Source organism: Zalophus californianus, chromosome 15 (genome assembly GCF_009762305.2).
Source record: "Zalophus californianus isolate mZalCal1 chromosome 15, mZalCal1.pri.v2, whole genome shotgun sequence".
NCBI classification, from domain to species: Eukaryota; Metazoa; Chordata; class Mammalia; order Carnivora; family Otariidae; genus Zalophus; species Zalophus californianus.
Window position 1 is genome coordinate 48,388,158 of NC_045609.1, and position 15,055 is coordinate 48,403,212.

General features: G+C 35.3%; 1 protein-coding gene across 5 annotated transcripts in view; it reads left to right on the forward strand.

Annotated features, from left to right (window-relative positions):
* ZFAND4 (zinc finger AN1-type containing 4) overlaps positions 1–15,055 on the forward strand; it is a 91,772-nt gene that overhangs the window by 23,038 nt on the left and 53,679 nt on the right. Inside the window, exon 1 of one of the 5 annotated variants that reach the window (XM_027595439.2) lies at positions 954–1,068. The exons of 3 other annotated variants lie outside the window; for them this stretch is intronic. The gene's annotated coding sequence lies outside the window, so the exon portion shown is untranslated. Of the gene's footprint in view, positions 1–953; positions 1,069–15,055 lie in introns of those variants that run through there. One more of the 5 variants, XM_027595447.2, reaches the window with a different exon arrangement.

A 15,055-nucleotide genomic window follows, 5' to 3' on the forward strand; every position in this document is an offset into this window, starting at 1 on the left:
TTACTGTGTTTTAAAATTTTCCATTATGGTTTCTTATGCTTCTTTGACTCTAAGTTATTCAAAAGTGTACTTTTATTTCCATAGTTAGGAGAACTTCAAAAATTTCATTTTATTATTAATCACTAATTGCAGGTGGTCAGAATAAATAGAATGCTTATGGCAAATATAATATTCATATGTATAATTGTCATTGAGTCTTATAGCAGCCTGGGGTCCTTTAAAAATTCATGTGTGGTATAGAAGAAACAGGAAGAAAAAATTGATGAGATGAATTATTGAGGTAATAAGTTCAACTGTAACTTGTTCAGAAGTACAATGAAACAGACTTCTGATTCTGGCCATATGGTGGAAACCCTTCCTAGTACAAACACATAAGTTCTGGGTAAAAGTTATTAAAAATATTTTTTTCCAGTGTCTGTTTCCACTTTTATTAATATAATGGAAGCAATAAGGGGCCTGAAATGAGAAAATGCAATTCTTCCAAGAACAGGCAGTGGAGCAGGTGTTTGTTTCAGAAACATCTCCCAATCTCTGATGACCCCACAGCCTGGAAGCAAAGGGGAAAGGAGAGAAAATCTGGTACCTCAGTACAGTGGGAAGTTGGCTCAGAGATAAATCTGTTCCCCAAACCCTACAACCACCATGTTTTTGTTTTGTTTTGTTTTGCCACCTACTTTCTGGTACTACAAGATGCTTTTGGATTATCTTGTATACATACTGCATTGTCTTAGAATCAGCCATATCTCCAAGGAGTCCTGGTTCCTTTTATTGGAGTAGTATTAGAAACCAAGATCTGGGCATGACAATTGACTTTTCAGCCACAATAATAGAAACCAGAAGACAGTGGAATGTTATCTTTACAAGGCTGAGAGAAATAACAGTCTCTAGAATTGAGTTTGTCTTTCCAGGATGAGGACAAAATAAAGATATTTCCAGAAAAAACAAAACTTGAATTTCCAAACAACAAACTTGCAAAAGGAACTGCTAAAGGAAATATCTTAGAAGACAAACGATCTCTAAAGGAAGTTGGTGCAGGATGGAATGGTTATGAAAATGGCACACTTGTGGGTAAATCTAAATAAACATTTCTTAAAAAATAATAATGTATGAAGGTCTGAAAAAGTTGAATTAAAATCCTGATAACAGTTACATGTAAGTGAAGAAAGAGTTGTTTGTAATGACAGTGCTAAGGCTCTTAGCATTGTTCATGAAGAGGATAAAGATGTGATTAGCTCTAGATTCATATTATCAAATATGATCATTTAAATTTCTGGAGTAATCACTAGAGATTAGAAATAGAGTTATCTCATTTCCAAATGGTAGAAATACCTTACCTTCTTCTGTTTATCAAATTAATACATAAAGGAGGCAGGCAGTTAAAGCAGAACAGGTAGAAAACACAAAATAGGAGGGTAAAAATAAATAAAGGTATGTCAGTAATCCCAATAATGTAAAGTGGATTAAAAAAAAAACCTCTCTAATTGAATGACCACAAGGATAGATTGGTAAAAAAAAAAATCTGTGTGAAATGCTATTTACAAGAGACTTAATCTAAGATGTAAGAGCCTCAAAATGTTGAAAGGACTGAAAAAGATTCACTAGGTAAATACTATCCTGAAGAAAGGTGGTGTTTCTGAATTAATAATTATGTAAAATGCATTTTAAAGTGAAATGTGAACAAATCATGTAGGGATGTTCATAGTAGTATTGTTGATACTTTTAAAATTCTAGAAACACTCAAAAGAGTACACTACAATGGATAAATTGTGGTATATGTAAATATTATATATTGGAATAGAATTCTGTGGAATAGATTACAACAGGGAAAATGATTAGAATAAATAGTTTCATGCATGACATGAGTAAATTAAAAACAATGGTGAGTAAAAACAAATCTTGTAGGAATAAATACACTATGATTCTACTTATATAAAGCTCAAACAGGGGCAAAAGAAACCATATTACATATTGAAGTAAAGGAATAACAAAAATCAGAGGAACAATTCACACCAAGTTTGGAATGGTGATTACCCCTGGGTGGAGGGAAGAGAATGTAGTTGGAGAGAAGCATGGAAGTGTTTTTTCTCCATATCTTTATCAACACTTGGTATGGTTGGTCGTTTTAATTTTAGTAATTCTAATAGGCATGTAGTGATATTTCATTGTGGTTTTAATTTGTATTCCCCTAATAACTAATGATACTGAGCATCTTTATGAGCATATTTGCCATCCTTATATATTTGTTTTGTTTTGTTTTTGTCGAAGTGTTTATTCAACTCTTGTACCTATTTTTTTTAAAATCAGGTTTTCTTACTGTTGAATTTTGACAATTCTTTATATATATATATACATATATTTAAAGATTTTATTTGACAGAGAGAGACACAGCAAGAGAGGGAACACAAGCAGGGGGAGTGGGAGAGGGAGAAGCAGGCTTCCCGCGGAGCAGGGAGCCTGACGCGGGACTCGATCCCAGGATCCTGGGATCATGACCTGAGCCTAAGGCAGACGCTTAACAACTGAGCCACCGAGGTGCCCCAATTCTTTATATATTCTGAATATAGGTCTTTAATCAGATATATGTTTTGTTGAGATTTTTCCCCCCCAGCTATGGTCTGTCTTTATTCTTTTAACAATGTCTTTTGAAGAGCAGAAATTTTAATTTTGCTGAAGTCCCAGTTTGTCAAGACAGTTTTTTTTTTCATGGATATAGATGTCATATCTAAGAAATCTTTGTCTAATCTGAGGTCACAAAATTTTTTTCTCTGAAAGTTCAATTACATTGATTTTTTAAAAGATTTTATTTATTTATTTTAGAGAGAGATCGGGGGAGGAGCAGAAAGGGAGGGTGAAGGGAGGGGGAAAGAATCTCAAGCAGACTCCATGCTGAGCCTGGAGCCCAACGTGGGACTCAGTCTCACGACCCTGAGATTATGACCTGAGCTGAAACCAAGAGTCTGATGCTTAACAGACTGAGCCACCCAGGCACCCCTCATTGATTGATTTTTTTAAAATATTAAATCAGCATTCCTGGAATTAACCTTTTTTTTTTTTTAAAGATTTTATTTATTCAAGACACAGAGATAGAGAGCATGAGCAGGAGCAGAGGCAGAGGCAGAGGGAGAGGGAGAAGCAGGCTCCCTGCTGAGCCAGGAGCCTGATATAGGGCTCGATCCCAGGAACCTGGAATCATGACCTGAGCTGAAGGCAGATGCTTGACCATCTGAGCCACCCAGGTGCCCCTGGAATTAACCTTTTTGATCATGTTGTGTTATCTTTGTATAATAATGTATAACAATAATGTATTGTTCAATTTTGTTTGCTAAAACTTCATGTAGAATATTTGTATCTGTGTTCATGAAGGATATTTGTTTTATCTCCTGATGTCTCTGTCTGGTTTTCTGGTTTTGGGATCAGGGTAATACTGTCCTCATGCGATGAAGTGGGACTATTCCTTCCCCTGCAGTGTTTTGGAAGAAAGTAGAATTGGTATTGTATCCTCACCTGTGAAGCCATTGCTCTCTTTTTTTAAAAGATTTATTTATTTATTTTAGAGCAAGAATGAGAGGGAGGAGGAGAAAGCGCACATGAGCCGGAGGGGGGGCAGACGGAGAGGGAGTCAGAGAATCCTCAAGCAGACTCCCTGCTGTGTGTGGAGCATGACACAGGGCTCAATCCCAGGACTCTGAGAGCATGACCTGAGCAGAAATCAGGAGTCAGCTGCTTAACCTACTGAGCCACCCAGATGCCCTTTTTTTTTCTTTTTAAGATTTTATTTTTTAAAGTAATTTCTACATGTAATGTGGGGCTGGAACATAAACCCTGAGAGCCTCATGCTCTACCAACTGAGCTAGCCAGGCACCATACCTCAATTTTTTTTTTTTTTTGAGGCCATCTCTTTAATAAATAAAGGGTTATTCAAGTTCTTTTTCTTTTTGAGTGAGCTTGGGTAGCTTGGATCTTTGAAGGATTTCATCTGTTGAATTTTATTGGCATAGAGTTTATAATATTCCCTTATTATCCTTTCAGTATTTGTAAAGTCTGTAGTGATGTCACCATTCTCATTCCTAATACTGGTAATTTGTATATTCTTTTTCTAAAAATCAGGTTTTTTAAAAAAGATTTATTTATTTAGAGAGAGAAAGAAAGTGTGAGTGGGGGGAGGGGAAGAGGGAGAGAGAGAGAGAGAATCCTTAAGCAGACTCCCCACTGAGCGTGGATCCTGACTTGGGGCTTGATCCCAGGGCCCCAGTACCATGACCTGAGGCGAAATCGAGAGTCAGCCACCTAACTGACTGAGCCAGCCAGGTGCCCCTAAAAATCAGTTTTTATCAATTTTAATGAACTTCTTAAAGAGTTAGATATTAGAGGCACTGGCTGGCTCAGTCAGTGGGGCATGCGGCTCTTGGTCTTAGGGTCGTGAGTTCAGGCTCCACATTGGGGGCCTACTTAAAAACAATAGAGCCTACTTAAAAAAAAAATCAGATTTTACTTGCATTGATTTTTTTCTTTTTCTGTTTCCTATTTCATCTATTTCTGTTTTTATTTTTATTAATTATGTTTATGCTTACTTTGGGTTTAATTTGCTCTCTTTCTAATCAAGAGACCAAGGTCATTGATATGAACCATTTCTTCTTATGAAATACTGGTATTTATGGGACTACTGGGTGGCTTGGTTGGTTGAACAGCCAACTCTTGGTTTCAGCTCAGATCATGATCTCTGGGTCTTGGGATCCAGCCCAGCATTGGGCTCTGCACTCAGGGTGGAGTCCGCTTGGGATTCTCTCTTTCCCTCTCCCTCTGCCCCTCCCCCTGCTCACGTGTGCACCCTTTCTCTCTTTTTAAAGTAAATAAATAAAATCTTAAAAAAAAATTGGAATTTATTTCTTTACTTTCCTCTTAAGTAGTACCTTATTGTCCTCCCACACATTTTGATATATTGTATTTTTATTCAGTTCAAATTATTTTCTGATTTTCCTTTGATGTCCTTTTTGATCCATGGGTTATTTAGAAATAGGTTGTTTAGTTTCTAAAAATTTGGAGAATTTTTAGAAATCTTTGTTATTGACTTAAAATTAATTCCACTGCAAAACATGAATTCTTTTAAATTTGTAGAAACTTGTTTTATGGTCCACAGTATGGTCTGTCTTGGTAAATGTTATTGTGCACTTGAGAAGAATGGATATTGTGTTGATTGGTGGAGTCTTCTAGAAATGTCAGTCAGTTCAATTTTGGTGATAGTGTTCTGTTTTACTGTGTTCTTACTAATTATCTGTCTAATTGTTCTAGCAGTCATTTTGGAGAGAGGTATATAAACCTCCAACTATAATTGTGGATTTATCTTTTTCTCCTTCCAATTCTGTCAGCTTTTGCATTACGTATTTTGAAACTGTTATTAGGTGCATACACTTTAATTTTATGTCCTTTGATTTCATCATTATGAAATGACTTACTTCCTTTATTCTTGGTAATTGTTTTTGCCCTGAAATCTACCCCAGATTTCTTTTGATTTGTGTTAAGCATAAAATATCTCTTTCCATCCTTTTACTTTTAATCTATTTCTGTCTGTATATTCAAGGTGGCTATTCCTTACAGGCAGCATGTAATTGCATCTTTTTTTTATTATTATTATTGATTAATCCAGTCTACCTCTGCCTTTAAAATGCAGTTTTTAGGGGCACCTGGGTGGCTCAGTTGGTTAAGCGTCTGCCTTCGGCTCAGGTCATGATCTCAGGGTCCTGTGATCGAGCCTCATATCGGGCTCCCTGCTCAGCGGAGAGTCTGCTTCTCTCTCTTTCTCCCTCTGCCCCTCCTCCCTGCTTGTTCTTTTTCTCTCTCAAATAAATAAATAAAAAATCTTTAAAAAATGCAGTTTTTAGGTCATTTAAAATGACTATAGATATGCTTATTAGGTTTTACTTTGTCATTTTATTGGCTTCTCTTGTCCTATCTGTTCTTTGTTCCTTTTTTCCATCTTTGTTTTGGGTTGAGTATTTGTTATAATTTCACTTTATTCCCCTTTGTTGGCATATCAGCTGTAACACTTTGTCTTCATATTTTAGGTGTTGCTTTGGTGGTCTGTAATATACATCTTATTCTCTATCTTTAAGTGATATTATGCCATTTTACATGTTTATATAAACCTTACAATCTTATACTTCCACTTCTCTCATCCTGGTCTTTATGCTATTGTTGTCATGTATCTTTTGTAAAAATTATAAACCCCACAGAACATTGGTAATTACACTTGAACAATTATTTTTAAAAAGTGTTTAAACAATAAGCAAAAATACTTAGTTACTGTTTATGATGCTTGCTATTCCTTTACATAGATCCAAATTTTAATGTGTTTTTCCTTAAGGACTTCTTTAACATTTGTTGTCTGCTGGTAATGAATTTTTCTGCTTTTGTATGTCTGTTTGTATTTCACTTTTTTACATTTAAAAGTTGAGATAAAACTCATGAAACATACAATTCACCATTTTATTTTATTTTATTTTTTTAAAGATTTTATTTATTTATTTGACAGAGAGAGACACAGCGAGAGAGGGAACACATGCAGGGGGAGTGAGAGAGGGAGAAGCAGGCTCTCCGCTGAGCAGGGAGCCCGACGTGGGACTCGATCCCAGGATCCTGGGATCATGACCTGAGCCAAAGGCAGACGCTTAACGACTTAGCCACCCAGGCGCCCCACAATTCACCATTTTAATGTGTACAATGCAGTGTGTTTTAACATTCGCAATATTGTGCATTAATCACCACTACCTAATTCCAGAAAATTTCTGTCACTCCCAAAAGTAATGTACCTCGCAGTTTACCTCTATACTCTCCCCACCCTGGCATCTATTAATCTTTCTGTCTCTGTGGATTTGCCCATTGAGGACATTTCCCTAAATAGAATCACACCATATGTGGCTTCTTTCACTTAGCATGTTTTCGGGGTGCATCCAAGTTGTATTTTATCCCTTTTTATGTCTCACTAATATGTCATCATATACATACACTATATTTATTTAACCATTTATCAGTTGGCAGATATTTAATTGGTTTCTAATTTTTGGCTATTATGAATAATGCTATAATGAACGGTTATGTACAAATCTATGTGTGAACATATGTTTTTGGTTCACTTGGGAATTAGCCTAAGAGCATAGTTACTGGATCATCTGATAACTGTGTATTTAACAATTTGAGGAACTGCTAAGCTTTTTCATAGTGGCTGCACCATTTTACATTGTCACCAGCAATGGGTGAGAATTCTTGTCTTTCCACATCCTCACCAGTGCCTGGTATTTTCCAGATTTTTTATTACAACTATCCTAGTGAGTATGAAGTTGATATCTCATTGTGGTTTTGATTTGCACTTCTCTATTGATGAAAGATGTTAAGTAGGCATCTTTTTGTGTTTATTGCCCATCGTCTTCAGAGAAGTGTTTATCCAAATCTTTTGCCTGTCTTTAAATTGAATTATGTGTCTTTTTATTGTATTGTTATAATAGTTGGTTATATATTTTAGATGCTAGACCTTCATCAGATCTATGAAAAGACAAACCACAGAATGGGAGAAAATATTTGCTTTTGTGGATTTTCTTCTCACTTTTCTTGATGTGTCCTTTATTTTTTATTTTTTTTTACAGGCTTTCTTTTTTTTTTAATTTAGGTTCAATTACCCAACATTTAGTACATCATTAGTTTTTGATGTGGTGTTCAGTGATTCATTAGTTGCGTATACCACCCAGTGCTCATCACATCATGTGCCCTCCTTAATGCCTTTAATGCTCAAAAGTTTTTAATTTCACGAAGTCCAACTTAGGTTTTCTTCTTTTGTTGCTTGTGCTTTTGCTGTCATTTTAAAAAATTATTTTTAATTGAGATTTAATTGATATATCACGTATTAGTTTTAGATGTGTAACTAAATTAAAATTTAATATATGTATATATCGCAAGATGAATACCACAGTAAATTTACTTAATATACATCACCATACATAGTTAGAATATTTTTTCTTTTGATAAGAGCTTTTAAGATATTCTGTCTTTTAAAAAAAGGTATTCTCTGAGCAGCTTTCAAATATACAATACAGTATTGTTAACTGTAGCCACCATACTGTACATTATATAAGCACACTAGACTTAATATAAGTGGAAATTTGTACTTTTGACCAATTTCACCCATTTTGCATACCCTTCAACCCCCATCTTTGGAAAATACCAATCTGTTTTCTGTATCTGTAAGTTTGTTTTTTTTTAAATTCCACAAATAAGTGGTATCATAAGTATTTGTCTTTCTCTGGCTTTTTTCACTTAGTATAATGCTCTTGAGGTTAATCGGTCTTGTCACAAATCGTAGGAATTCCTTTTTTATGGCCGAATAATATGTATTTTATAATACATATCACATTTTCTTTATGCATTTATCCATCCATGTTCCCATGTCTTGGCTACTGTAACTAATGCTTCAGTGAACGTGAAGGTGCGGATACCTTTTTGAGATAGTAGTGTCATTTTCTTTTGATAAATACCCAGAAGTGAAATTGCTGCATCATATGGTGGTTCTTTCTAGTTTTATTTTTTTGAGGAACTTCCACACTTTTTTCCATAGTGGCTGCACCAATTTTACATTCCCACTAACAGTGCACAAGGGTTTCCTTTTCTCCATAGGTTTGCCAACATTTACTTCTTGTCTTTTTGATACTAGCCATTCTAATAGATGTGAGGTGGTATCTCACTATGGTTTTGATTTCCATTCCTCTGATGATTAGTGATGTCAGGCACCTTTTCTTGTACTTGGTTGGCTATCTAAATGTCTTCTTCAGAAAAATGTCTATTTATATCCTCTGTCCATTTTTAGATTTTTTTTGCTATTGAGTTTTATGAGTTTTTTACATATATTTGGATATTAATCCCTTGTATATGATTTGCAATTGTTTTCTCCCATTCTGTAGGTTGCCTTTTCATTTTGTTGATGGTTTCCTTTGCTGTACAGAAGCTTTTCAGTTTTTTTTTTTTTTAAGATTTATTTATTTATTTATTTGACAGAGAGAGACACAGCAAGAGAGGGAACACAAGCAGGGGGAGCAGGAGAGGGAGAAGCAGGCCTCCTGCCGAGCAGGGAGCCTGATGCGGGGCTTGATCCCAGGACCCTGGGATCAGGACCTGAGCCAAAGGCAGATGCTAAACGACTGAGCCACCCAGGTGCCTCAGAAGCTTTTTAGTTTGATGTGGTCCCATTTTTTTAGTTTTGTTTTTGTTGCCTCTGCTTTTGGTGTCAAATCCAAAAAATCATCACCAAGACAGATGTCAAGGATCTTACCTGCTGTGTTTTCTTCCAAGAGTTTTATGGTTTCAGGTCTTAAATTCAAGTCTTTAATCCATTTTGAGTTGATGTTTATTTATGACAGATCCATATTTTATCATTTTTTGGCATATGGTTATCCAGTGTTCCCAGCACCATTTATTGAAGGGACTCTTTTCCCCATTGTATATTCTTGGCTCCTTTCTCACAAATTAATTGACCATATATGTGTGAGTTATTTTATTCTCTTGTTTTATGTGTCTGTTTTTATGCTAGTTCCATACTGTTTTGAATACTATAGCTTTGTAATATAATTTGAAGTCAGAAAACTTGATGCTTCCAGCTTTGTTCTTCTTTCTCAAGATTTGCTTTGGCTATTCCTGGTCTATTGTGGTTTCATACAAATTTTAGGATTGTTGGGGTCCCTGGGTGGCTCAGGTAGTTAAGCGTCTGACTTTGGCTCAGGTCATGATCTCGAGGTCCTGGGATCGGGCCCTGTGTTGGGCTCTGTGCGTGCTCAGCAGGGAGTCTGCTTGTCCCTTTTCCTCCCCCTCTGTCCTTCCCCCTGTTCATGCACTGTCTCTCTCAAATAAATAAATAAAATCTGTAAAAAAAAAAATTAGGATTATTCTACTTCTGTGGAAAAAAATGCCATTGGAATTTGATAGAGATTGCATTAAGTCTATAGATTGCCTTGGGTAGTATGAACTTTTTTTTTAATGTTAGCCAGCATATAGTCCATCAGAAGTTTTTGTTGTAGCGTTTAACGATTCATTAGTTGCGTATAACACCCAGTGAAATTTTTAACAATTTTTCAAATCCATGTGTGCAGAATATCTTTCCATTTATTTGTTTTCCATTTTCTTTCATCAGTGTCTTACCGTTTTCAGTGTACAGGTCTTTTTTTTTTTTTTTTAAGATTTTGTTCTTAAGTAATCTCTGTACCCACTGTGGGGTTCAAACTCACAAACCTGAGATCACATGTTCTACTGACTGAGCCGGCCAGGGACTCCAGTATACAGTCTTTAACCTTCAAGGTTAAATTTATTTCTAGATATTTCATTCATTCTTTTTTTTTTTTTAAGATTTTATTTGTTTATTTGACAGAGAGAGAGAATGTGTATGCACAAGCACGGGGAGCTGCAGGCAGAGGGAGAGGGAGAAGCAGGCTACCTGTGGAGCAGGGAGCCCAATGTGGGCTCAATCCCAGGACCCTGGGATCATGACATGAGCCAAAGGCAGATGCTTAACCGACTGAGCCACCCAGGCAACCCTGGATATTTCATTCTTTTGATGCAATTATAAATTGGGTTTTTATTTTTTTAATTTTTTAAAAGATTTTATTTATTAGAGAGAGAGAGAGAGCACACAGAGGAAGAGTGAGAGGGAGAAGCAGACTCCCTGCAGAGCAGAGAGCCTGATGGAGGGCTCAATCCCAGGACTCTGAGATCATGACCTGAGCCGAAGGCAGACACTTAACCAACAGAGCCACCCAGGTGCCGCTGTAAATTTGGTTTTTAAAATTTCTCTTTCTGATAGTTCATTATTAGTGTATGGAAACATAACTGTTATTTGCCTATTGATTTTTGTATCCTGCAACTTTACTGAATTTGTTAGTTCTAACAGGTTTTTTTTTGGTAGAATCTTTAGAGTTTTTTTAATATATATATGTCATCTGCAAATAGGGACAGTTATATTTGTTTCATTCTGAATTGAATACCTTTGCTTTTTCTTCCCTAATTACTTTCACTAGGACTTTCAGTACTATGTTGAATAAAGTGGCAAGAGTGGGCATCTTAGTCTTGTTACTGACCTTAGAGGAAAATCCTTCCATTTTTCACCATTTAGTATGATGGTCATTGTGAGCTTGTCATATATGGCCTTTATTATGTTGAGGTACATTTTCTATACATCCAGTTTGTGGACAATTTGTACGATGAATGGGTGTTGAATTTTGTTAAATGCGTTCTCTGCATCTATTGAAATGATCATGTTTTTATCTTTCATTTCTTAATGGGGTGTATCACATTGATTTATGGGTGTTGAACCATCCCTGCATTTCTGGAATAAATCATGGTGTATGATCCTTTCAATATATTGTTGAATGTGGTTTGCTAATATTTTATGAGGATTTTTGCATCTCTGTTTATCGGGAATATTGTCCTGTAATTTTATTTTCTTATAGTATCCTTGTCTGGTTTTCGTGTTAGGGTAATGGTAGACTTGTAAAATGAGTTTTGGAAATTTTCCCTCTTCTATTTTGGAAGAGTTTGAGAAGGATTAGTATTCACTGTTCTTTAAATGTTTCATAGAATTCACAAATGAAGCCATCTGATCCTGGGCTTTTGTTTGTTGGTAGATTTTTGATTGCTCATTTATTCTCCTTACTAGAACTGGTTTTTCTTTCTTCATGATTCAGTCTTGGTAGGTTGTGTGTCTAGAGATTTATCTATCATTTCTAGGTTGTCCAACTTGTTGGCTTGTGATTGTTCATAATAGTCTCTAATCTTTTGTATTTCTGTCTTATCAATTGCAACTTCTCCTTTCTGATTTTATTTATTTGAGTCCCCTCTCTTCTTGGTGAGTCTGGCTAAAGATTTGTATGTTTTATCTCTTCAAAGAAATTAGCTTTTAGTTTCTTTGATCTTTTCTATTACTTTTTAATCTTTATTTCATTTATTTCTGCTCTGGATCTTTGTTATTTTGTTCCTTCTACTAACTTTAGGTTTCATTTGTTCTTTCCTTTTTTGTTTTTTGTTTTTTTTCTTATTCCTTGAGGTGTAAAGTTAGGTTGTTTGAAATCTTTCTTGTGTCTTAGTTGAATTGTTTATTGTTATGAGTGCCTCTCTTAGAACTACTTTTGCTGCATCTCCTAAGTTTCGGTATGTTGTATTTCCATTTTCATTTGTCTTCAGGTATTTTTTATTTCCTTTCTTGATTTGTTCTTTGACCCATTATTTATTCAGTAGCATGTTGTTTAATTTTCACATATTTATGAATTTTGTAGTTTTCTTGTTGTAATTGATTCCTAGTTTTATAAAATTATAGTTGGAAAAGAGACTTGATATGATTTCAGTCTTCTTAAGTTTATTAAGACTTATTTTGTGACCTGACATATGATCTATCCCGGAGTATGTTTATTTGTGCTTGAGAAGAGTGTGTATCCTATTTTTGGCTGGGATGTTCTGTAAATGTTTGTTAAAATCAACTAATGAATCATTGAACATTATATCAAAACCTAATGATGTACTATACTTTGGCTAATTGAATTTAAAAAAAAAACAACAGCTGGTGTAACAGGTCATTTAAATCCAATGTTTCTTTATAGATTTTCTGTCTGGATGATCTGGTGAAAGTGGGATATTGAAGTACCCTACTATTATTGTATTGCTGTCTGTTTCTCCCTTTTGGTCTGTTAATATTTGTTTTATATACTTAGGTGCATAGATATTTATAAACATGCTGGACCAGAAACCATAAGTTTGACTTGTTACTGTAGGATTTACCTAATGAGGATTTTTCTGTTTCCCTTATTCAATCTGCATTTATTGGCATTCTACCATAAGGAAATGTTACCTGTTTATCCAATTATTTAGCTATATCAGCACGGACTCATGGATATTTATTTTATTCTAGGGGTTATAACCTATTACTGTTGTTAATCTTGTTGCTGAAATTGTTCCAAATTTGACTGTTGGGAGTATCTCCAAATTAGTTTTTAAGCCCCTTTGAAATGTTGCCGTCATTTTTTAGGCGTATCCTTGCCTTGCCTGGCAACACGAGATATTCCAGGTTCATCTTGTATTTTCCTTACCTCAGTCCTTAGCATTAGCCATTTCTCCACGGTTACTGTCATATGAATGGTATTTAGAAACCAAGATTCAAGCACTAAGTGTGCTCGTTACTATTGGCATGTCACTGCTTTTAGGCTGTCATAATAGACAGATAGAAAAATATGTATATTTACTACACATATATACACACACTTCTGTGTTTATCCAAACTTACATGTTAAAAACTGTGAATTCATACAGATATCTCCAGTTTATCACCACAGTGTTTATTCTAGCTGATTCCTTTTCCATTTGTAATTTCTTTCTGTCACAGTAAGAAACTTGGTTTATATTATTCATGATGTATCTACTTATTTGTTAAAACTTGCTATTTATACAGATTAGTTTAGAATCACTAACCCACATTTCTGTGAGAAACAAACTTACTAACTAGAGTGTAAATTTGTATGCAGTTCTTTTTTGTCCTTAGCCTACAATATTCGATCAAAATACTGTTTTCTAAAGTTACTGAAGTAATTTTCTTCCCACACCTTCATTTGTAATAGTTATATTATATTCATTTGTTATTCTTTATGTTTTATTTTGATCTTTCTGCACATCCTGAATGATTTTAATTATGAATTTGGGAGGGGGTGAATTGATGTGAATCATCAACATGGTTCTAAGAGTCAGAGCTATACAAAAATTTTAGAAGTGTTGCTACCCTCCGTCCTGACTACTTGTTTCCTTTCGCATATTCTTTTCACCCTATCCCACCCATCCGCTGGATAACCAATCTTATTAGTTTCTGATTTATCTTCTATGTTATTTTATTTTATTTTTTTTAAAGATTTTATTTATTTGAGAGAGAGAGAGAGAGTGAGAGAGAGAGAGCACACGAGAGGGGGGAGGGTCAGAGGGAGAAGCAGACTCCCCGCTGAGCAGGGAGCCCGATGCGGGACTCGATCCTGGGACTCCAGGATCATGACCTGAGCCGAAGGCAGTCGCTTAACCAACTGAGCCACCCAGGCGCCCACCTCTATGTTATTTTAAAACATGTATATTTTCATATATTTTCTTCTTTCTAACATGAATGGTAACATACTCTAGACAGTCTTTTGTATTTTGCTTTATATACCTAATAATATACACAGGATATCACTCCAAATCAGTTCATAGAGGTGTTTCTCATTCACTTTTCTTTACACCTGTAAAGTGCTCCGTTGTGTGCACTTTTCTCTGTATGGCATCTAGGTTGTTTCCAGTAATTTGCTATTTTTAGTGGCTCTACAATGGATAACCTTGTGCATATATATTTTTGTATGTTGTAAGTATATCTTCAGGGTAGATTACTGAAATTGTGATTGCTAGGTCACTTTTTAGTAAGTGAATATGTAGTTTTGTTAGGTATTGTCAAATTCCTTTCCAGAATGGTTGTACCAGTTTGTATTCCCACAGCAACATATAAAAATGCCTGTTTACCCAAGCCTTGTCAACAGAAAATGTTGTCATACTTTAAAATTTTTGCCAGTTAAATGTGTTCTTTTAATTTGTTCTTCTCTAATTATGAGTGACTTGGAACATTTTATTTATGTGTTTAAGGGCTGTTTTTACATCTTTTATGGTATATTGCTTGTTCATGTCTTTTGCCTATTTTTCTATTGGGTTTTGAGCCCTGTTCCACAATTTTTAAAAGTTCATTAGATATTAGGGATATTAGTTTTATGTCTCTGGTATATGTTACACATACTTTCTCCTAATTTCTCAGTGTTTTTTGACTTTTTAGAAAGATTTATTTATTTATTTGAGAGAAAGAGAGAGCGTGAGTAGGGAGGGGGCATAGAGTGAGAATCTTCAAGCAGACTCCCCACTGAGGGCAGAGTCAGACATAGGGCTCAGACTTACTACCCATGAGATCATGACCTGAGCTAAAACCAAGAGTTGGACCCTTAACTGACTGAGCCACAGGGCACCTCTAACTTTTTTT